At 36.6% G+C, this 23,175-nt stretch overlaps 1 long non-coding RNA gene across 1 annotated transcript in view; it reads right to left on the bottom strand.

The window, feature by feature from the left end:
* LOC141282895 (uncharacterized) overlaps positions 1-23,175 on the bottom strand; it is an 83,188-nt gene that overhangs the window by 38,962 nt on the left and 21,051 nt on the right. The window lies entirely within an intron of this gene.

Raw genomic sequence — 23,175 nt, forward strand, 5'->3', positions numbered from 1 at the left:
TGCGGTCATTTATAAATTCAACTTAGTGTTAATTTCGTCAGAGGAGATGAAACTAAATATGTTCGTCAACTACCTTTTTTTCCATGACTAAGACGAGACGATGACGATACTGCACAGATGTCCAAAATCGCTGACTCAAACGAAATTAACATGCATTATTGTTGATGAAAAAAGACGAGACTAAAATGTTTTGCTTAAAATAAAAATTAAGATAAAATCTCTCTTCATTTTCGTCTACAATCATCTCTTTTAGAGATAGAATATTCAGCCGTTACGTTATGCCTTCAAAATGCACTGAATGGGTTTGCGCTGTTGCTCAAGTTAGTACAGGTCTCATACTCTGTTACTGCTAGGGTGGCTGCAACACAAAACTACATCGAGCTGAACAACACCCATATAGATAGCGAACACAAGCGATGAGCGCTGACATAATTTGTGAATATGTCTCTTAAATCAGAAAAACAGACACATTTAACAAAGTTGCATTCACAGGGCTCCAGACAGCGAGTAAATAGTCGCATTTTGCGAGTATTTTTCCTGCCTATGCGACTACATTTTATTAAAAGTCGTACTGGCGCGACCGCGAAATTTAAATCAGGGTACCCACGGAGTGTTAAAAGTCTTGAAAAAGTATTGAATTTCATTTTCCCATATTAAGGCATTAAAAGGTATTGAATTTCACCTCAAAGTCTTGATTTTTTCACGGAGGTCTTAATTTTTCAAATGATCAACAGATTTATATGCTGTTAATTCAGACACAAAACTCGCGTGCACGAAAACCACGCGCAAGCGTTAGATACCAGCCCAGAACACTATCCATGTTCGGAAAAGCATCTTAGCAAACACGCAGAACACTATTTGCGAGAGGGGAAATCATTCTCGCGTGTTCACAGAACACTATTCGTCTACTAAAAACGTCCTCCCGAGAGCGCACCTCTTTTCAAAGCGCACAAACACAGTCACGCGAGCAAAGAAAAAAGTTAAAGTGCCCATATTATGAAAAACTCACTTTTTCTGGGTTTTGGGGTGTTCATTTGTGTCTCTGATGCTCCCACACGCATACAAACTTGGAAATAAATCCATCCATGCTGTTTTGAGTGAGATACAGGTTTATGAATGTCCTCTGCCTTGAGTCTCAGATTGCGCTAGTTAAAACTCAGCTCCGTTGTGACGTAACAAACCGTTTAGTCACATTCAGTTTGAATTTCTGTAATTTGCGAAAATAATGCGTTTGAAAATGTTTTATAACAGGAATATGTTAGTATTGTCCAGGGAAAACGCGTTTATTGTTGAAACTTCTACATCACAATTTACTCTGGAATCATTGTGTGTCATGAGTTTCTTCTCCTGTAGTGTAACGTTACTTATTAGTGATACTTTTCTGCTTGATTTGTCTGTTGGCAACATAAACCGTTAATAATAATAATATATAAAATAATAACACAGTATGGTCTGTACTGCTCACAATATCACTATGCACGCGCACATGACGTTAGTAGTGGGGCGTGATCAAAGGAGCAGCAGCTCATAAATATGTAAGACTAGCTCAAAACGGCACAATCTGAACTGCCCTGAAACAGAGGCTACTAGAGATGGGTAACAATCTTTTCCTACAAGGTATTTCGAGCAAACAACTTTTGAAACATGCTTTATGGAACTCATACACCTATTTAACTTGTGGAAAAGCTGTCATAATATGGGCACTTTAAGTAAAAAGGCTGGGATGAGCGCTTGCTCGACTTTCTCTATGCGCTCGCAGCTGCCCAACACGCACTTGCTTGATCAAGTTGACTTTGGGACTGTGGGGGCGGGACAATGATGGGTGACCAAGCACCTGTGATCGGTTGTTTGATTTACTCAGTGACACACAATCTTTTGTTCCACAATCCGTCTCTAGTAAATCTAGGTAGAGAAGACACGTTTTAATATGATCATTATGTCGGGAAGGTAATTTATATGTTTAACAATAGTCTTGTGTGATTCATGCAATAATAAGCTGCAAACAATAACGCAAATTTGAAAGCTATTATATATTTTGTTTACTGTTTAATTAGATAATATCATCTTGCAATATATACTGTATATACTGATTAACAGAAATATATCTATATATGAGCTTGTGTTCAGTTTTTTGTTTTGGTGCAGTGAACAGATCTCTTGTCTTTTTAGGGTCAAAATTGCATTACATTTAAATTTGTTGTTGTGTTTGAGGGTTTTTTGTTTCATTTGCCATAATATGGTTATTTTTGTTTGTCAGTATTGTTCTGGTTCAGAGCATTACAGATGAGTGTTATTAGATTATTATCTTAACTATATTAAACAGCAAGAAATTTTTATCTTAAAATTGGTGTTATTGTTTGGTTTGCAGCTTATTTCATGGATCAAACAAGGCTATTGTTTTAACATAAATTACCTTCTCCGACATAATGGTCATATTAAAACGTGGCGGGCTGCACAAGACAAAGAGGAGGGCCGCATGTGGCCCCTGGCCCTCCAGTTGCCCATTCCTGAATTAGGGATTTTCAAATTTACAATAAATGTACATTTAAATCTATTAAATCTATTTGATTGTTGGTTTTGATTGTTGGGTAAAGATAAGGGTTAGGCCGTCTGGGCCTTGGACTCAGCCTTTCAGAGGCATGTTGTCATGAATGTTCAAACACTTGTAAATAGTAATTATTTGAGGTATATTACGTTATTTAAAATGATTTATTCTACCCGAATGGGTGCGATGTATGTATTAAATTTCATTTGAAGTGGTATTAAAAAGGTCTTAAAAAGCCTTGAATTTAGGTTTGACAATCCTGGGGGTACCCTGTTAAATACAATTATATTAATATTATGTGCAGGCGATTACGTCTCCGCTGCACCCAGTCACTCTCCACTGCATCCAGTCACTCTCGCCTTTCTATCATATCTCAGGTGCATATTCACCACTCTAAATCCGTCTCTTTTGTACACTTTCGGACGCTTCTGTCATGATTACTTTGTGAAGATGCGGTCTGTGGACACTACGGGCGAGTCCATCTGCTTTCGTTTTAACGCAAGCTGGAGAAATGACGGGTTTAAATATGTTAAGTAAACATGCTGCACAGTGTATTGTACATGTGTATGTAAGAGCTTTCTTTGATATTTCAGCGCAGTTGATGAAATAATCTCCCCGCAACCTCCACAGGCTTGCAAAATGAAACTAATTAAAGAGGAAGAAATCAGACGCTTTAGTTTATCAATGAAAGCTCTACTCTGCGTATTCAGGCTAGAAGTCAGAAAAGATGTCAAAACATTGTGCTCAGTAGATGACGTATGCACCCTAGAAATGGGACCTCCGGAGGCTGCAGCCTTTGGTTTGACAAACGGCAGTAACACACAATTGCGATATCTCCATATCAAGACGTTGTTCAGCAGGTTCGTCGTCTTCATTTTCATCTCGCTCCGTTTCCGACTCTGGCTCGAACACGTAAGGCTGGATGGACAAGTCTTCCGTTGTTGACATTTTGTGAATAACAAGTGAATAAAAAGTTTCTGTGCCGCTAGATAATCATATCTCTGCTATGAAACTACAAAAATGGCCGAACGAGGTGGAGTTTAACCGAGTGTCACCTCTGCAACCTGGAGAGGGGGCAGGGTATGACGTGCATTTAAAAAGACAGCACCAAAATGAGTTGCTCTCAGATCCAGATCAGAAAAGGGGTAGAAAGGGGGCCTATGGGGCTATAATAATGAGGAATTCAGACCCAAGCATTGCAGTTCCGCTTTATATAGACCACAAATAGATGATTTATATGTAAAAATGACAGATTTAAAAGCATGATATGTCTGCTTTAAGAGTATGGTAAAATAAAAAAATATTTTATGTATATAAAGAAGAAAATTATCTGTATTTGTAATGAATTTATTAATGAATTAAACTGTTTGGACTTAGTTTTAGTGTTTATTTTTTTGTGTTTTAGTGGGTTTTTTTCAGCTGTACAACTTGGTGGCGCCAGTGCCACCTCTCTCAAATGTTAGTCTGAAGCCCTGAATTCAACAAAAATCATTCAACAAGTGTATTTTTTCAGGTGATTATGACATTTAACCAATATTTGAGATCTGTTAAACACTATTTGACTGAAATGGTTATCAGAAATAATCTCAGAAATAATTTATTTAAAAAAAGACAAAAATGTTTTAACTAAAACTTGACTAAGATATTTGACTAAAACTAGACTAAAATGACAAGACTTTTAGTTGACTAAAACGTGACTAAGATACCTTGAGTTGTCTTTTGACTAAAACTAGACTAAAATGATGAGACTTTTAGTCGACTAAGACTGAAACTAACAAGGACATTTGGTACAAGACTAAGACTAAATTAAAAATAGGTGACAAAGTTAACACTTTCAACTTAACTCTTTCCTCGCCATTGACGAGATATCTCGTCAATTAAGAGAAAACGCTTCCCCGCCAATGACGAGATTTTCCGTCTTTCCGCAATACCGCTATTATCCACCTGGTGGCGCCCTTCCGCAATTTTTTTAAACCGGAAGTATTGCCCTATGGCAAGCTGCTGTATGTCCGTGTCTGTTTTAAAGATCGTTCTGAATGGGATCTCTATGAAAAGTCCGTCATAAAAATGGAATTATCTCTGCTTTTTGCTCAAAATATGGTGTTTTTGCAAAAACCTACCCATATTCAAAAGCTGATTGCAAAAGAACCACTAAAGGTAGGATGAAACGTTTTTTTTTTTTTTTAAAGCAGAGGGTCAGAAGAACATTTTCTGGAAGGCATTAAACTTTGGTGAAAATCATTAAAAACGCTGGCGCTGGCCGGCAACTTTTTTTAAAAACGCTGGCGGTGAAAGAGTTAATTCAACTTGACTTTCTAGTAGGGCTGGACCAGAATATTCGAATATTCGTTCCGTGGGTTGACATTCGATTTTCAGTTTTGAGATTCGAATATATATATAAATATTTTACAGCGTAAATGCAGAGCTTTTGCCAAGCAGGAAGTGCGCTTCACGCTCCCGCTCTATAGGTGGCGCAGAGAGACCAACATCCATAGCCAACAGCAGCCAAATGCCACCAGCAGAAGAGATCGCCTCAAAAGGAAAGCGCGCTTCCTGCTTGGCATTCACGCTAATAGTGTTGTAAATAACGTTCAGTTTCTTGCAAAAACTGATTGATTTGCTTCACGAGACGTCAATATGTCGGAGTTATGGGAGATTACTTTTGTATTGGATATATATGCTTTAGCTCTTAAAGTGTGCGGATCGGTTGACTTGCATGACGGAGCACTGGGGTTTCTGCAAAATATCTTCTTTATTGTTCTACTGATAAAAAAATACATTGGATGGTGTAAGTGTTATAAATAAACTTGATTTTAAAAGTATGCTACCGATTTATTACAGTTTGTTGAACTTCGTTCATTTATTTTCGTTGTTTTATTTAAATAGCCTACCCTTTACATTGTCAGTAATTACTGTGCTGCTAATTTCTGATACGGGAGTGTTTGTTTGTTAGAAAAATGTAAGGCTACCTTATTTAAAATATTGCTGTTGTGTTTTGGTAACTAATGCTGTTCTCGCAGGGCGCGTGACAGGCACGCCGTTTCCGGCTTGCGCTGTTCTGTAGTATTTTTAAAGTTAATAATTCTAAACGTGTCACATGTCCTTATTGCACAAAAAAAAAGGCACTACACTCTCTTGGGTCCGCAGCAACACATCCGCCACATAATAAAACTGTAGACAGACAGACAGACAGACAGACACACACACAGATTCCTGCCTTTATTAAAGAGAAAAATATTTTCAGCCCCCCCTTCCGAAGCTTCAAATTTCGATTTGATTTCTACTACAGCTTCGAAGCTCAAAAAATGGTATTCGGAACAGGCCTACTTTCTAGAGCCAATTTCTAAGACACAGATTTGGATTGTTCCCTTCCACTACAAGTATTGATTATCATATTGTACAGTAGCTGTGAATTGTCCTAATATTGGGATATTTTCACCAGTATAGGTCTTTAACCTTACTTGTGTGCCCTTCAGTGGCAAATGGGTGAATAGATGTTTTGTTGCAAAATAATACTGCACTGTACTCCTGCATCAAGTTCCTTTAATAAATCTAGCTGATTTACTATAAAATCACTCGGAAGGCTTGTCCCGCATTATCACTTTACATTTGCACTCCTGTCACTGTCGGTGTAATTGTACAATAGCAGTAGGTCCCAGAAACAAACTTTAAGTGTTCATTTGTGGCAGAGATGTGTGTGTTGATTGTGTAAAAAGATTAATCTAAGTTAACCTCCAACATGGACATCACATTGTTTGTTGTGTGCACCATAATACGTCATTTCTTTGTAACTGTAACCTGTTGTACACAAACATGGACACTTACACCTGGTGGTGTCAGAAAAGAAAAATATTTACATAGAAATTTAAAGATGGTGGAGAACACATCTGAAAAGTCCCCCAGGTGAAAAAAGTGCACTAAAATACACTTTATTTAAGAACACTTAGTACACTTTTCCACAATATACTAAAAGTGCTCTATTTTCGCACACATTAATTTTATACTTAGTATACTAAAAAGTAGTATTTAGTAGAGATAAGCCGGATACTCTGCTGAAACGAGTATCCGGTACGGATAAAGCAATTCTGCCGAGTACGAGTATTATACGAGTCAATATCTGTGCTCGGATTAAATGAAAATCATCATTGGGTAGCTGATTGTGTCAGCGTTCTGTGATAGGCTAGTAGTAACAGCGACCCTCCCCTACACACATACAGATGTATTGTGTTGCTGTGTCCCGCTCTGCTCACTCACACACAGAACAGCTCTCTGTCTCTCTCCCTCAGGCTATGTTTACTTTAATGCGTTTATCCTTTAAAACGCTTTACTTTTGCTACGTTTACGCCTTTCATTTACACTACACCACAGTTTTCGACCCTCATAAACGGATTCGTTCGCAAACGCTGCAGACCCTGTTTAGTTTGAGAACTCAGACGTTGCACTGCAGTGTAAATGAACAATGACAGAGTCTTATGTAAACAAACAGCTGATGTTAATATGACAGCGCATCATTTTACAAGTACAAATTATTTTTATTCAGGTAAATAAAGGTTTGCAACGGAGGTTTTGCCAAAAATAGTAATCTGATATAGCGTTTATAATAGCTGCTTGGTAGATGTTTGTTTTAACATGTTACCTTATAGATAATGTCTGTTTTATATTTAAGTATTTATATTTAAGTATTGTTAGGTTTGAATATTGTTGTAATGTTGTTGTTGTTTTGCTTAAATTTAGTTAGCTTATTGCGAAAGATAGACTGTAATTTTAAACGCCATATAGGGTGTTGTAAAGTCCAATATGAAGGGAGAATTGTAATGGGTCAGACATTATTTTTGAGTTTAATTCAAGTTTTGTTTGCTACTTTAAAATGAATTTCGTTTCATATAATTTGTCTCTTAATCAAGTTTTGTTTGCTACTTTAAAATGAATTTCGTTTCATATAATTTGTCTCTTAATTTTAATCTATGTTTGTTGATAAGTTTTGTGAATATAAATTAAAAACAATAAAATCAACGTCATATTAATATTTAATGCTCGTTTATCCGATTGCGCTTTTTGCTATTTCTGTGTTGCTAGCAGAGGACGTGCACGGACCTCGCATACTTTTAAAAATTTACGTCATATTAATTTTTATTCATTAGTTGAACACTGAACAGCGACAGGTAAGGGAAGATAAGTATCTGCTGAATTTGCTGAAATTTATTTTTGCTTCAAGTTCGCTACTGTTTAGTACTGTTCACATGAATGCTTCCTTTTTAAATCATAAACACCTTTCTGTTTGGTTCACATCAACATTAACCTATTAATCATATTAATATGTTGTTGTAGGAGGAGCTGAAGACTTTTCCAAACACATTTGTATAGGTTCAAAAATAGTGTCTGTTGTAGTTGCCGGCAAAGGATCCAGGTATGATTTTTTGTCAATATCGCACATCCCTAGGCTGCATAAATGCGCAAAGGTAAGCTATTATTAGAGTAATAAGTTATTTTACACTTTTATGCTCATGCCTAGTTACGTGATTGGTCATGTTTCATGCGTTTATGGTTGTGTATAGTGTGGATGAAGATTCTTTTTAAAATGCCAGTATAAACGGGGAATGTTTTCATTTGAAAAAAAGGTATTAAGCTAGTGCTATAAATATTACAAATTAATTATTAAGCTACACACACACACTCACCTGGTGTGGAAATTAAAAAGAATAAAATAATAAAATAACACTGATCATAAAAAAATTACAAATTTAAAAAGAAAGATATGTGGTTCATTACATTTTACTTCATAATTGCATACTGCAGCACTGCATTGTTTTGATTTCATTGTTGCAAAACTTGTTCTGTAATATAGTTCGTTTGCTATTGTGATCAAAACCATTGATCTGAAGCTCAATCCTGATGCTGTCCTGTAAATATTTTTCTATATTTTTCGCAATAAATATAACATTTTCTGATTAACCCATATATTAATTGCATGCTTAAAATAACATACCAGTTAAAGCCCGCCCATTTCAAGACAAACCCTGCCTACTTCCGGGTTAGGCCACACCCACTCTGAGTACAGATACAGATAATTCATATGGTTTACAGGTACAGATAATGCTTTACTCGCTCATCCCTTATTAACTCTTTCACCGCCAGCGTTTTTAAAAAAAGTTGCCAGCCAGCGCCTGCGTTTTTCATGATTTTCACCAAAGTTTAATGCCTTCCAGAAAATGTTCTTCTTTAAATAAATAAACATACAATATACCAAATGAAAGAACAGACCCTCTGTTTTCAAAAAAAAACCAAAAAAAACGTTTCATCCTACCTTTAGTGGTTCTTTTGCAATCAGCTTTTGAATATGGGTAGGTTTTTGCAAAAACACCATATTTTGAGCAAAAAGCAAAAATAATTCCATTTTTGTGACTGACTTTTCATAGAGATCCCATCCAGAGCGATCTTTAAAACAGACACGGACATGCAGCAGCTTGCCATAGGGCAATACTTCCGGTTTTAAAAAGTTGCGGAAGGGCGCCACCTGGTGGATAATAGCGGTATTGTGGAAAGACTGAAAATCTCGTCATTGGCGGGGAAGCGTTTTCTCTTAATTGACGAGATATCTCGTTATTGGCGGGGAAAGAGTTAATACAATTGATCTTTTTAAAGCTTTTTGTCTTCTGTAGTTTGATTAACATAATGACTCAAACATAAGCATTTCTTATAAGACGAACTGTCCCTTTAACTCTTTCCCCGCCATTGACGAGATATCTCGTCAATTAAGAGAAAACGCTTCCCCGCCAATGACGAGATTTTCCGTCTTTCCGCAATACCGCTATTATCCACCAGGTGGCACCCTTCCACAACTTTTTAAACCCGGAAGTATTGCCCTATGGCATGCTGCTGCATGTCCGTGTCTGTTTTAAAGATCGCTCTGAATGGGATCTCTATGAAAAGTCTGTCACAAAAATGGATTTATCTCTGCTTTTTGCTCAAAATGTGGTGTTTTTGCAAAAACCTACCCATATTCAAAAGCTGATTACAAAAGAACCACTAAAGGTAGGATGAAACGGGTTTTTTTTTTTTTTTGAAAGCAGAGGGTCTGTTCTTTCATTTGGTATATTGTATGTTTATATATTTAAAGAAGAACATTTTCTGGAAGGCATTAAACTTTGGTGAAAATCATGAAAAACGCTGGCGCTGGCTGGCAACTTTTTTTAAAAATGCTGGCGGTGAAAGAGTTAACAACGGAGAAGCGATAACACATGATCAACTGCTCACTTATAATAAACGACTGTTTTTATGAGAATACTTGCAGAGACTGTAGTAGTACAATATAGTTTGTATATCCTGTCAAGCCCAAAGAAATTATGTGTTTGGGTGATTTTTGAAACGCGTTTCAGTGCATGGGCTTTGGAGTTTGTGCGTGTTTGTGCGCGTATGCGCACCGAAAACAAATCACTTTAGCATCTTTGTCGCTCAAATAGTCTAAAATTGCTTAAATGTTACTGTAAACGGTACACTTTTTCATTAACAATATTAGTAACAGTATGTTCTTATTACAGCATGTCATGCAATATTTTGCAGTTTCACCATATTTACATTTAAGTACTTACAGCCATAGACCAATGTGACTTACAAGCGAGGAGTACGTCCATAATTCGTTCCAATCCATTCCAACAAAAAATCTTTTAGGTCACTTTGCAATGTCAGTCTGTGTATTGTGGGATTTTAAGGTCATATGTTTTATTAATATTTTACTTAAGAAGGGTTTTCAATAATCATTATAGCATGCTGAAGTAAAAGATTATTTGTGTTTGTCTAAGAGAGTGGAAAGTTACTGAGAGGAAGCAGCTTGTGTGTGCAAAAGCTACAAGGTCGTGGATTAGCTAGGAATGTACAGCTGGTAATGGTCAAGATAAGAGTGAGGCCTGAGGGAGAAAAGCAAACAGACATCCATGTTAACCAATGTTTTAATATTCACAGGATAAAATATGCAATGTATTTCTTACTTAATCAGTATTAATCATTGAATAATTGATGTAATAAATATAAGATGTTGTCTTTGATAAATGTGTATTAACCAATGAAATAAAGGTTGCATACAGAATAACCTAATGGGGGCATGGCAGCTCAACCTTGAAGAACAGAATCTCCTGTGTGTGTGTGTGTGTGTGTGTGTGTGTGTGTGTGTGTGTGTGTGTGTGTGTGTTTTCTTTCCTAACAGATGGGTGGGGTAATGGAGTCAGATATACAGAAAGACCAGTTGTAGAGGAGATTTTCTGAAGAAAGATCGACGTCACATATTTTATAAATATGCATGTTACTTCCTGAGCTGGTTGTTCGCCGCTTGCAGAGTGTGGCCTTGAGACGACCCAGCGCGCTGTAAAACTTTTTCATATCTGATCAATAAATATTTGAACTTAGATATTTGTATTTTGTGCCTTTCCTCTAAATTATGAACATGCAATGGACGCCTTAAAGTCCAACAGTATATATGTTGTTTTAATTGATTGACACCTTAGAATTCTACAGTTACTACAGCGTTTTCTGTTGACTTTACGTCCCGAAGGCAGTCGCTCTAAGCATGACGAAGAACACAGAAAGACGGATGACATCACAGTAGCGCGAGAGCCGTTCGAAAGCAGACTTCCTTATGACTTCTCGATTCACTCTCGTGATACTTTGATGTCACCTGCCTTGCCTGTCGGTTTTTGCAGCGCAGCATGAGCTCAAACAAACCAAACCTAATGTCTGGGATACATGTTAGATGACGGCGAAGGGCGTGTCGACAAACAACGCGCGCATACCCCCTCTCCCCCCCATAATGTTTTCTCATCGAATCTACACGATTCACGTGGGTCACCTTTTTTGGCTTCAAAACGGCGAATTTCGCCGAAAGGTGAGGGATTTTTATGCCTGGCAGCTGCGAGCGCATAGAGAGAGTCGAGGGAGCGCTCATCCCAGCATTTGCTCGCGTGTCGTGACTGCGTTTGTGTGCTGGAGCAGAGGTGCGCTCTCAGGAGGACGTTTTTCTGCACACGAATAGTGTTCTGCGCGCTCCCTAAGATGCTTTTCTGCACATGGATAGTGTTCTGCGCTCGTATCTGTCGCTCGCTTGTGGTTTTCATGCACGCGAGTTAAAAAATTAAGACCTCCGTGAAAAATTAAAGACTTTGAGGTGAAATTCAATACCTTTTAAGGCCTTAATATGGGAAAATGAAATTCAATACTTTTTCAAGACTTTTAAGACTCCGTTGGTACCCTGAAAAAAGTATTCATTTTAAGAACTTTTTTGCCACTTTTAAAACTGTAAAACTAAAAAAAAATATATCATATGCTGAATGAGCATGTAAGCATCTATTTTCTTGTTCGCTCCATGGGTTTACACGCCGTTATTTTTTTTAAAGAATAATGTTTAAACTTTATTGGTGGTGGTTGAGAATAATTCCTCTTCCCATATGTAAAGCATTTTAACACAAAATAAATGTATCATATTTTTTACTTTAAAACACACATATATATATATATATATATATATATATATATATATATATATATATATATATATATATATATATATATATAGAAAGATGCTTAGTACAATAGTTTTGCTTCTGACAAGTTTCTGTAATAAATCAGTAAATCAATCACAAAATGTTTTGATAGTGGCGAATAAAATGTTTGTCAATTTGAACAAAGCAGAAAGGTGTATAATTTATTATTATCTTAACTTAAAACTTGGTTTTTAATTCATAAATTAGATTTTATATAAAGTTTATAAAAGTGTTGAATGCGAATGTCTGAGATAATATATCTGGAAGGAGACGCGGCATGTTTGTCTATATAGCCACATGTTATTAAATTGATTATTTTACACACACATTTCACAGTACATATTGTAAGTGTAAATAATCATAAACTCAACACTTTGGAGATGTTTCTCATCCGTAAAAGTTTCTCTGTCCGCTATTTTATTAGATGTAGTATACGCCTATATCTGTACATTTTAAATAAAAATAGGCTATCTGTTCTATTTCTAGTCATTTATTTTGGTTTGACTAACTAAAAAAAATACATCAAAGTGACATTAAGAGATTTTATTAATTTACTTGAATCAATTATTTTAGTGATATTTACAAAGCCACTGAATATTTGTTACAGTTATGAATAACACTGCTGCCTATATGCGCAAGAAAGGTATAATTAAAGATATTATAAATATAAATATGTAATACTAAATAAAGATACCATATGCCCACTGTACAGTATGTATATGTTTTCTTGTTCGGTCGGGTTTAAATGCCGTTTTTCTAAAGAATAATTTTTAAACTTTATTGGTGGTGGTTGAGAAGAATTCCTCTTTCCATTTGTAAAGCATTTTAGCGCAATATAAATATATCATATTGTTATTCTTAATATATAAGAATACTAATATATTTTTACAACATTTGTTTTTATTTAAAACATGTATTTTTATACCACATTGAAACGGTATCAAAATCCGAAAACACAAATAATTAAAGAGCACCTATTAATCTAATAAATTAGCACGTTAGCACGTTGTTGTAATATCCCATAGTACATACATGTTATTAAAACTTGAACTAATGCATTGTGAGTCTTATAAATTGCTTACATACCTCACCGAATTCTCCCTGTCTGGAAAACGCTCGGATTTAGTTCCTGTCTCCGCCTCCCAAAATGTCTAGTGTACTCGGATTGGTCAGATGACTACTCAACTGTTATTGGTCAACTGGGTTCGGCGTGTGTTTGAAAGGTTATGCCCCTGACTACGCGTGGGTTTTTCAGTTCTGACTGAGAGTCACAGGCAACGTAAACAAGCGTTATATTTCTCTATAAACAATGGTGTCTGTACTGCCTTACCACTTCGAGTTCGATCCAGAGAGTTTAGACGGCCGTTATGATATAAACAATCTCCGTCAATGAACGCGATTGGATTTAACTTTTTTAGGTGTCCTTAGCTCTGCCAGAATGCTAAACGAAGACGAAAATGTGTTGCAAAGACATCCAAAAGGTAATTATAACGTACTACATTACTTTGCAAACTATATGGAAACACCAAATGTAGCACATAGAAAGTATTTGTTGAAATGATTATACAACTATTTCACTTGTTAACATTATTTTACTATAGTAAACTTTATTATAAAAGACTGCTTACATACTATATCACTGTGCAAACTATATGGAAACACCAAATGTAGCACATAGAAAGTATTCGTTGAAATGATTATAAAACGATTTCACTTGGTAATTTCTACATTATTTTACTATAGTAAACTTTATTATAAAAGACTGCTTACATACTATTTTACTGTGCAAACTATATGGAAACACCAAATGTAGCACAAAGAAAGTATTAATTGAAATGAATGTTCTAGATTATTTCACTATGGTAAACTTTATTATGAAAGACTGCTTACTTATAAGTGCTATGTTTTTACTTATTAGGTTTTAAGGAGAATGCAACAGGTTCCAGGGCCTCTTACCTGTGTGATTCATCATCCAGGTTTTGCACAAATTGTCTAAATCCCTACACACAGAACATTTATTGTAACGACTATAAGCCTTTGAGGTGCAGGACTAGAGTAAGTTTTATTACATTTTTAAACCAATAACACTTAAGTATTATTATAGTAACAAAGTACCCAAAAGAACAAAAGATTTAACTTTAAAGAAAATATAGTAGTCAGTCAAAAGTTTTTTTTATTTATTAAAAATATATATTAAATGTTAAACAATATACAAATGAACACAATATGGTTACTAAAGTATGTTTTTCTTTCAAAAATTGTTCAATTCATTTCTTACAGCTACTGTATCTATTCAGATAAATGGCATATCAAAGCTTTGTCAGCTGGTGCTATTTAAAATGACACTATACCCACCCAGCAAAATCTGGTTGAAAAGACGTCGAAACGACGACTTCTGCAGACGTCTTAATGACGTGAAATTCTGGTTGAAAAGTGAAAGGTGAAAGGACGTGTTTTTCATGTCGTTGAAAAGACGTCTATAAATCGACGTCTAGAAAAAGGCTAAATTTGGTTGAAAAGTGAAAGGCTAAAAGACGTCTTTTCATGGTCGTTGAAAAGACGTCTATAAATGGGCTAAATTTCTATATTATTTCCTATGTCTTTCCAAGGGTTTAACCTCGTTTCAAGAATGTATTATATAATATTAATTATACTATTATTATTATTAGGCTAATAATTATCTCAAAATAGGACAGCTAACAAAAAGTTAATACAAATTTATATGTCAAACACACATATGACATGAATATTTCATTAATTGGTTTATTGTTTTTTCAGCCATTATATATCCCTCACCTGGCATGGTTAAGGTTCTTACCTTCATGATCAGTTATCCTTGTTGTCCCACTTTTTGACTGCATTTCTGACACAGAAAGCCTTTTGTGTTCTGCTATTTATACCAGAAACTGCCTTTCACATGCATATGATCTGAGATAGCCATACATACATGGAATTGTTTTAAAATTCAAATTACTATCACAAATTCAGATATCACAAATACAAAATACTGTGTGGAAAAATTTATTTAAATACAAATACGTGGGAAAAATGTGGGCATACTGCGGGAAAATTGTGGGACCACTGGGCATTCTATGGGCAAACTGTGAGCACATATCTGTGTCATAAAACCCATAAAAGCTGTTCATTTCTTAAACTACAAAATAAGCTTGGCTGAATAATTAGTCTTGTTGAAAGTAGCAGTAACAAAAAAAGACAAACTAAAAATGTTTAACATACATTTCTTTTACCCCTGGGTAGGGATGTGACCAAAGCCGAATATAGCTTCAAAACGAACAACGAATTCATCCGAATAACAGAGAAAATATACGGCCAGACATAATCACATGTTTACTGGAACAGCTCTAAATTATAAACCCCTTAAAGCATGCAATATGTGTGTGAAGTGAATGAGTGCAATCTATAAAATGACATTTTCGGCGCAACCCTTATTTAGAAACGTGAGCTGTTTTGGAATCCGTTTAAAATCTTAAAACGCTGCTAATATCAAACTTCTTTTAACCCAACTGTAAAAAAAAAATCCGTTTTATTTAATTAGACCAGAAAACCTTGATAAAATGCTGCACTCTGATAATAAAATATTCGTTAATAACTGTGATCCCAAACATAAAAAAGTGATCCCAAACATCCAGGGCAACCCAATTAGATGCCTTGGAAAGTGGTATGATGATTCCCTGTCAGACAAGAACAACATCTCCAGCACTAGGAAACAAGTTGAAGAGTGGCTGAAGAAGATCGACAAGTCTGACCTGCCTGGGAAATACAAGTGCTGGATTTACCAACACGGCTTGCTCCCAAGACTCATGTGGCTCCTCACTGTATATGAGGTGCTTCTACAAACAGTTGAAGAAATGGAGAGGAAGTTCAAGAAGCACCTTAGAAGATGGTTGGGAATACCCCCGAGCTTTACATTGTTGGGGCTTTACATGAGGTCAGGCCAGCTCCAGCTACCCCTGACATCAGTGGTGGAGGAGTTTAAAGTGGCCAAATGCAGACTGTCCCTGACATATAGGGACTCTCAAGACCAACTTACCAGGGAAGCAGGGATTAGAACTAGATCAGGCCGTAAGTGGGCCGCTGATACAGCAATTAACCAAGCAGAATGTTCGCTCATGACCAAAGAGATCATTGGAAACCCTTGTACTGGAAGGCAGGGTCTAACATTTCCAGAAGTGGTCAAAGTCCACCCCTAGGGAGAGGAGAGCTATGATCCAGGATGAAGTTCGAACCCTTGAGGAAGAAACGAGAAGAGCAAAATCCATCGAGCTTGCAACTCAAGGTGCCTGGACAAGGTGGAACCTCCCCAAGAAGAAAATCACATGGAGTGAACTGTGGCAGCTGGAGCCCTTCCGTATATCCTTTTTACTCCGAGCAGTGTATGACACCTTACCAACCCCAGTCAATTTGCACAGGTGGGGGATGAGGGAGGACCCACTGTGCAAGTTATGTGGTGGGAGAGGTACAATGGCGCACATTCTGTCAGGGTGTAAGACCGCATTGACACAGGGGAGATACAGGTGGCGCCATGACAAGGTGTTGGCAGCGCTCGCAGACATACTGGAGCAAGAAAGGAGGAAGAAACAACCAGCCAAAGTAAGACCATCACTGAGCACCATTGCCTTTGTGAAAGAAGGCCAAAGACCTGTTGTCCACAGCCAAGCCAAGCAGACCCTTCTGCAGTCTGCCAAGGGATGGGAAATGGAGGTTGACCTAGGGAGGAAACTCCACTTCCCCTAGGAGGTACTGGTCACAACTCTAAGGCCCGATATCATCATGTGGTCTCCTGAGGGAAGAAAGATCATCCTGGTGGAGTTGACGGTGCCGTGGGAGGAGGGCTGTGAGGAAGCTGCAGGGAGGAAAAGAGCCAAATATCAGCAACTTGTTGCAGGCTGCCAGGACAAAGGGTGGATATGTTGGCTGATGACGGTGGAAGTTGTATGTCGTGGATTCCCAGCTCAATCTGTGTGGAATCTATTGACAAAGTTTGGACTGAGGGGCCACTTAAGAAAAGCAGCCGTTCGTAAGCTGGGGGAAGCGGCAGAGAGAGCCTCCTGTTGGCTCTGGCATAAGAGAGAGGACACAAGCTGGAAACTTGGAGGAGAGGGGCAGTGACCTGGCCAGTCACTGCTGACCCACCAACTGGAGGGTGTTGTGGTTAAGGGTCGAAACACCCAGTGAAGGTTGGGGACCACCTGACGACCTCACCTCCAGGCCAAGGCTTCATCCATTAGAAATGGATGTAATTTAGCATTGTAGATGTATAACATAACTGTATCTCTGTGGCACCGGTAGATGATATTTTAATTACTTCTAGTCGAAGCAAGCTTTATTGTCAATCTAGGTGAATATAAAATAAATAAGTAAATAGATAAAAATATGAAAATGTAACATTTTAAAAGCAAAATTTAAACTGAAGAATACTATGACATGAATTGCAATTAACATAAAAATAAAGTAAGCAAATAACAACTGAAACATTTGAATTAAATATTTCTAATTACATTATTGTTTTAAATCATGTTGCTGGTTTTGAAATAAGTGAAAACTGATTTTTAATAGAGCATACTGTTATTTAAAAATTTAAACAAATATCTGATTATTTATTTATTTAGATGAAGATTAATAAGAAAGTTTTTTTAAACAATTCGTTTTTTTAAACAATTCGTTATATTCGCGCAAACGCTATATGGACATGGATAAAAATGAGCTCAGCAAGTTTGTTCTAATGCTTATTATGCTTTTGTAAATTCTTATCAAAACACATGTTTTTGAACTATTCTGTGCATATACTGCGCCACTTGCGTGTCCCTGCGTTGCATTTCGGATCTGTCAGTCAGCGCGAGTTTGTCGATCTTAATAACTTTTTAACATAAATCAGTTCCCGAACTTTTTAATAACTCTTTAAGCATCAAGCAAGTCCTGCATTTTATTTTCAAATTCCTGCATGTTTTTAAACTGAAACCAAGATGTCAGACCAAGATGTCATATATGAGTAGTATTAGGTTATATTTTTTACTCTTTTAGAAAACTTACAAATAACGATCATTTTAGATGTTTAATTACTATATTTAAATCGCTTGACTAGGGATTAATGTAGGCTACTTATTTTTTTCTGAAAACATCGCACTCATTTAGAAAGAATGGGTCTCATGGAATTGTGCTGACAGGCACAATAAACATTTAAGGGTGATCTAGCCTACAATTTTGTCAACGTGCTTTCAAGTTTGTTATTTTAATGCTACATTACAATGATGCATAGCACAAGCTGTATGAGGCTTTAAAAATTAGTTGTTTGCTTTCCATGAGTATTACTAACGAGAATCAAGTTACTTGTCTTTTTGATTAAAATTTTGTATTATTTTTTAATAAATATTTACAATTATTTAAGTTATAATTATAATAAAAAGCAAAAATGCATTTAAAATGCCATTTTAATGTAATATGACAAACTTTCGGTTTAAGACCCACCCACTTCCGGTTTCATCAGAATACAAAACAGATACAAATAATTTTGAGACTGTTACAGATACAAATACTGACTCCGCTGCACACCCCTACCCCTGGGTATAAAAAAATGTTAAAGGGGTACTTCACCCAAAAATGAAAATTATGTCATCATTTACACACTCTCATGTTGTTACAAACCCACATAAATTTCTTTGTTCTGATAAACAGGAGGGCAGATATTGTGAGAAATGTTTGTAACCAAACTGTTTGTGTAAATGACAGAATTTTCCTTTTTGGGTCAACAACCCTTTTAAGAAAATGTAGGAAATTTAGCTTGTGGATTGAATATTAAATTACTTTTATGTAACCACATAAAACCACTTATTACTAAACAGAAAAAGCAGGTCCAAGAACAATACAGACCTGCCAACCTTGGAAATTTTTTTTGAGTACAGTAGCATCAGCCGAAAGGACAGAACACGGGTTTTTAACATATAATTTAACACATGCACGCGCACGCACACACACCTCTTGGTAACTTTCAAGATAACATGCTGCACATTGCACTCAATTTTTCCCCATCCTGCCATAATCTGCTTTAAAAATAATTATAAATGTGAATAAAATCATGTTTAACTAAATTTGCCTTACATGGTGATTAATAACATTATTAATGTTAAATACTGTATTCTCCAAAGTTTAGCATGTCTGCACAAACACTGTTAAAAGTGATATTACTGTTAAATAGTGGGAGATGGTTAACCCACAAATGACATTCTGTTATCATTTACTCAACCTCATATTGTGTCTAACCTTCATGAATTCTTTTTTGAGTGAAACACCACAAAAAAAATTGAGAAAAAAATTGTTGTTTTTCCCTGACTAGCAACAAATACAATGAAGTGGGGACCAGACACTGTGGTTATCAACACTCTTTAAAATAACTTGTGTTTCACACAATAAAGAAACTCATAAATGTTTGGATGGTCTGTTCTGTTATGTAAACTATGACTGAATTACATGTTTTAAGTTAACTATACCTTTAAGACAGTATTTTAGAGTTAACACTGCTTTAAATTCAACCATAACTGTGACAGTAGTGCTGTTAACTGTATGTCTGTCTGTAATTTATTGTAGCTTTGTTTACAGTGCAGTACAGTACGGCCAGAGGCGGACAGAGTACACAGCTTCAGTACTTGAGTAAAAGTACAGTTACCCCTTGCTAAATTTTACTCAAGTAAAAGTAAAAGTACTACAGTCAGATTTCTACTTAAGTAAAAGTACAAAAGTACTTGTTTTTAAAAGTACTTGAGTATCAAGAGTACAAAGGTACATTTTCTATATGTTGCATTACTGCTGCCACAGTGCACGTTGAACCACGTGAGATGATTGACAGCTGTACAGCAAATGATAGAGCTCTGAGGTCAAATCTGATGCAAATCAGGAAGAGGAGACACACATCTCACTCCGTTCGCTCTTTGAGCTCTTCAGATCGCATAATTCAGTGGAAAATTAATAAAAATCTTATTATGTATGACTAAATATTTTACTAACATGTGATAATGAATCATTATTTCCCTAAATATGCTCACCATTGTACTAATAGCCCTGGCGGATTCTGTATATTTTATCTATTTGAACACAAATAAACCCGAGAAGAAGAGAATAAATGTTTTACGGATGATGATTTCTATTCAAAATAACGAGCGTTACAGATTCGTTATTTTGGACTCCTGGCATATATTAAGAAATGAATGTTACTGCAAAGCAGTTTAATCATAAACAGTGGTCAAATGTCGAAGCTGGAGTCTTAAACCTGTCTTGTGATGCTGAGTTTGTCCAGATCAAGTAAGAGTGTGATGTTTTGACGAGTAATTCATTTTGAACAACAATAATCCCGGCTCACCAGTGACTCCTGCCGCTGAAGTTTTGTTTTGGTAAACACAGCAAACACTTGAAAAGAAAACAGTCATTAACTTGTTCAGAACATTTAAATAGTCTGGCGAGGTGGGGCCACGGGTTGACACATTCCCAGAATGGACCTGCTGCGTCTTCATCCATTGTTTCGTGAGTGGTTTCGTCTCTTATCTAAATCTGACCATGGTGACTTTGGCGGAAAGCTGAAGGTGATTGCTGATAGGCTGTTCCAATCAGTTGCGCCTGCACAATCCAATCACGTTTAATGAGGGAAACAACAAATTGAGGGTTTCTGAGATTTTTATTTTTTCCGTTTTTTTTAAGAAAAAGTAACGGGTACTTACGGTCATGAATAGAAATGTAGTGGAGTAAAGAGTAAAATATTTGCCTCTCAAATGTACTTGAGTAAAGTCATGAGTACTCCAAAAAAATGATACTCGAGTAAAGTACAGATCCCTCAAAATTGTACTTAAGTACTGTACTCAAGTAAATGTACTCCGTTACTGTCCGGCTCTGAGTACTGCATAGGCACCTATCACGTGGGCGCTCGAGACATTCTCCATTTATAAAACTTTATTTGATGTGGTTTGTGTATGACGTTTTATTTTATTGACAATTATCAAGAGCGCGTTATTTCAGAACGCATTTAATCCGCTTCACTCGGATGTCAGGTGGATTCCCTTCACTGAGAGTGAACTTTCCGTTTTTATTTGACTAAGACTGGATGATCTGCCACATGGTAAAATCATTGTACTTTTTCATAAGCGCTCAATTATAAATGATGCTCTTTACAAATCAGAAGTAATGTAAGCGCATCTTGCGGTCAAGTGCACGTTATGAAACGGAGCCCGCGCGACCGTCGACTTCAAAGGATTAAGCTAATGCATTATTTCATTATTTGCACATCCACCCTGACCAGTTTACCTTAGCGGGTCAGACGTCTTGACTCTCCGTTGAAAAAGATGGTCAGAAACTGCGGGTGGAGAAAGGAGATCACACTGGATTTTGTGATCATCGATAGCAGACTCTTGTTACTGATTGGCCATACGACTTGTAAATCATCCTCACTTTCTATGTGGTGGATGAGCCCAGTGCTATGATTGGACATATTTTTCTTTTTTCTGTTGCTTCTTTTGAGTACTTCGCGCAGCAAAGGGCGTCATCAGGTTTTTGCGTAGTTTAGAGTGACAAATCGTACCACCGTACTTTGAGGTCAAAATGAGTACCTGCTACGCAAAATGCGTACAGGTTGGCAGGTCTGACAATATGTCTCATCATGGGCACCAGTTGATATTTTCTTGTCCGATTCTTTCTTCATCATGCTCTCGGTCACTCCAGGTGTATTGTCCTGGTTGCTTTATGGTTACAGCATCTAATTAAGAACATAAAAAAAATTAAATGTTAACATTAAAAACAGGGGTTGTCATAACAATAAGTAAAGCATGATCAATCCAATTATGTACACTAATATTAAAAGGAATTTATATTTTATTTTACCTTTGTTATTTAGTCCCAATTATGTATTGCTATACACCATTTAAATATTTAAAGCAATACTTTAGACAGATTTTAAAATTACCCCATGATGTACTCACACTCAGTAACTCGATATACACATGTTCAGACGTACACATTTTGAGTTATTTTAGTAAATGTCCTTGCTTTTCCGAGCTTAATATGGGAAAAAACATGGATCAGGGTACATTTCCCAAAAAAATGCAGCCTTTAAAGAAGTAATCCACACCGCTCCAAGGGGTTAATAAAGTTCTTCTGTGGGTCATCGATGCTATATAGTAAGAAAAGATAATGTTTTAAACTTTATAAACTATAATAACTAGTTTGCGGTAAACATTTGAATATGGATTACCTCTGTGAAGGATGAATGCACTTTATTGAGGTTTAAAGTCAGAAGTTGTTCCCTATTTGATGTTTTCTACCATTATAAAGCTTGGAAGCGCAAGTAAAAAAGGGGCTATTTTCACTTGGTATCAAGATGTGCTGTTGTCGATCGGATCACAAGTGGACGATGCTAAAGACATGTGTAAATGATGTTCAAAACATCTTGAGGTTGTCCACTTTTGACCACATTCAGAGGTAGTTGAAAACACTTTTAATCGGATTGCTTATGTAGTGTAAGCGTGCATGTGTTAGAATGTGTTCCAACACCCACTAGAGAATATCAAAGAAATATCAAAGAAAGCTTTTACATATAAATGTACAAAACACTGTGCCGCATGTTTACTTACAAGCAGCGGACTCTGGCATAATATTAGCTGCGTCCATTTAAATCCCGTCATTACTCCTGCTCATGTTTAAATGACAGCAGAAGGAATCGCCCACAGTCTCCACAGACCACCCCCTAAAAGTATTCAGAACAGAAGAGGTTGAAAGGGGACAAAACTGACGGATTTATATACCAGGTGTAAACAGAATGTGTCCTTCTCATCCGCTTATGATCCGATCGACAAAAAAACACACACATCTTAAAGACACACTATGCAGTTATTTTACCTTAATGTAACAACTTCAAAGTTATTTCGGTGGTAAACAAAGTCATAGTAGGGCGAATCATCCTCCTGTTGAAGCTCGGGGAGGACGCCGCTACCAAAACCAGCAATGCAAGCTTGAGAGAACCGCCCCTGACAAATCTCGCGAGAATCACGACTTGCTTTACGGCAACGACGTCACACACGTTAGGCTTGTTCGACTTTGTGTGGC

Source organism: Paramisgurnus dabryanus, chromosome 10, assembly GCF_030506205.2.
Source record: "Paramisgurnus dabryanus chromosome 10, PD_genome_1.1, whole genome shotgun sequence".
In the NCBI taxonomy this organism is placed as follows: Eukaryota; Metazoa; Chordata; class Actinopteri; order Cypriniformes; family Cobitidae; genus Paramisgurnus; species Paramisgurnus dabryanus.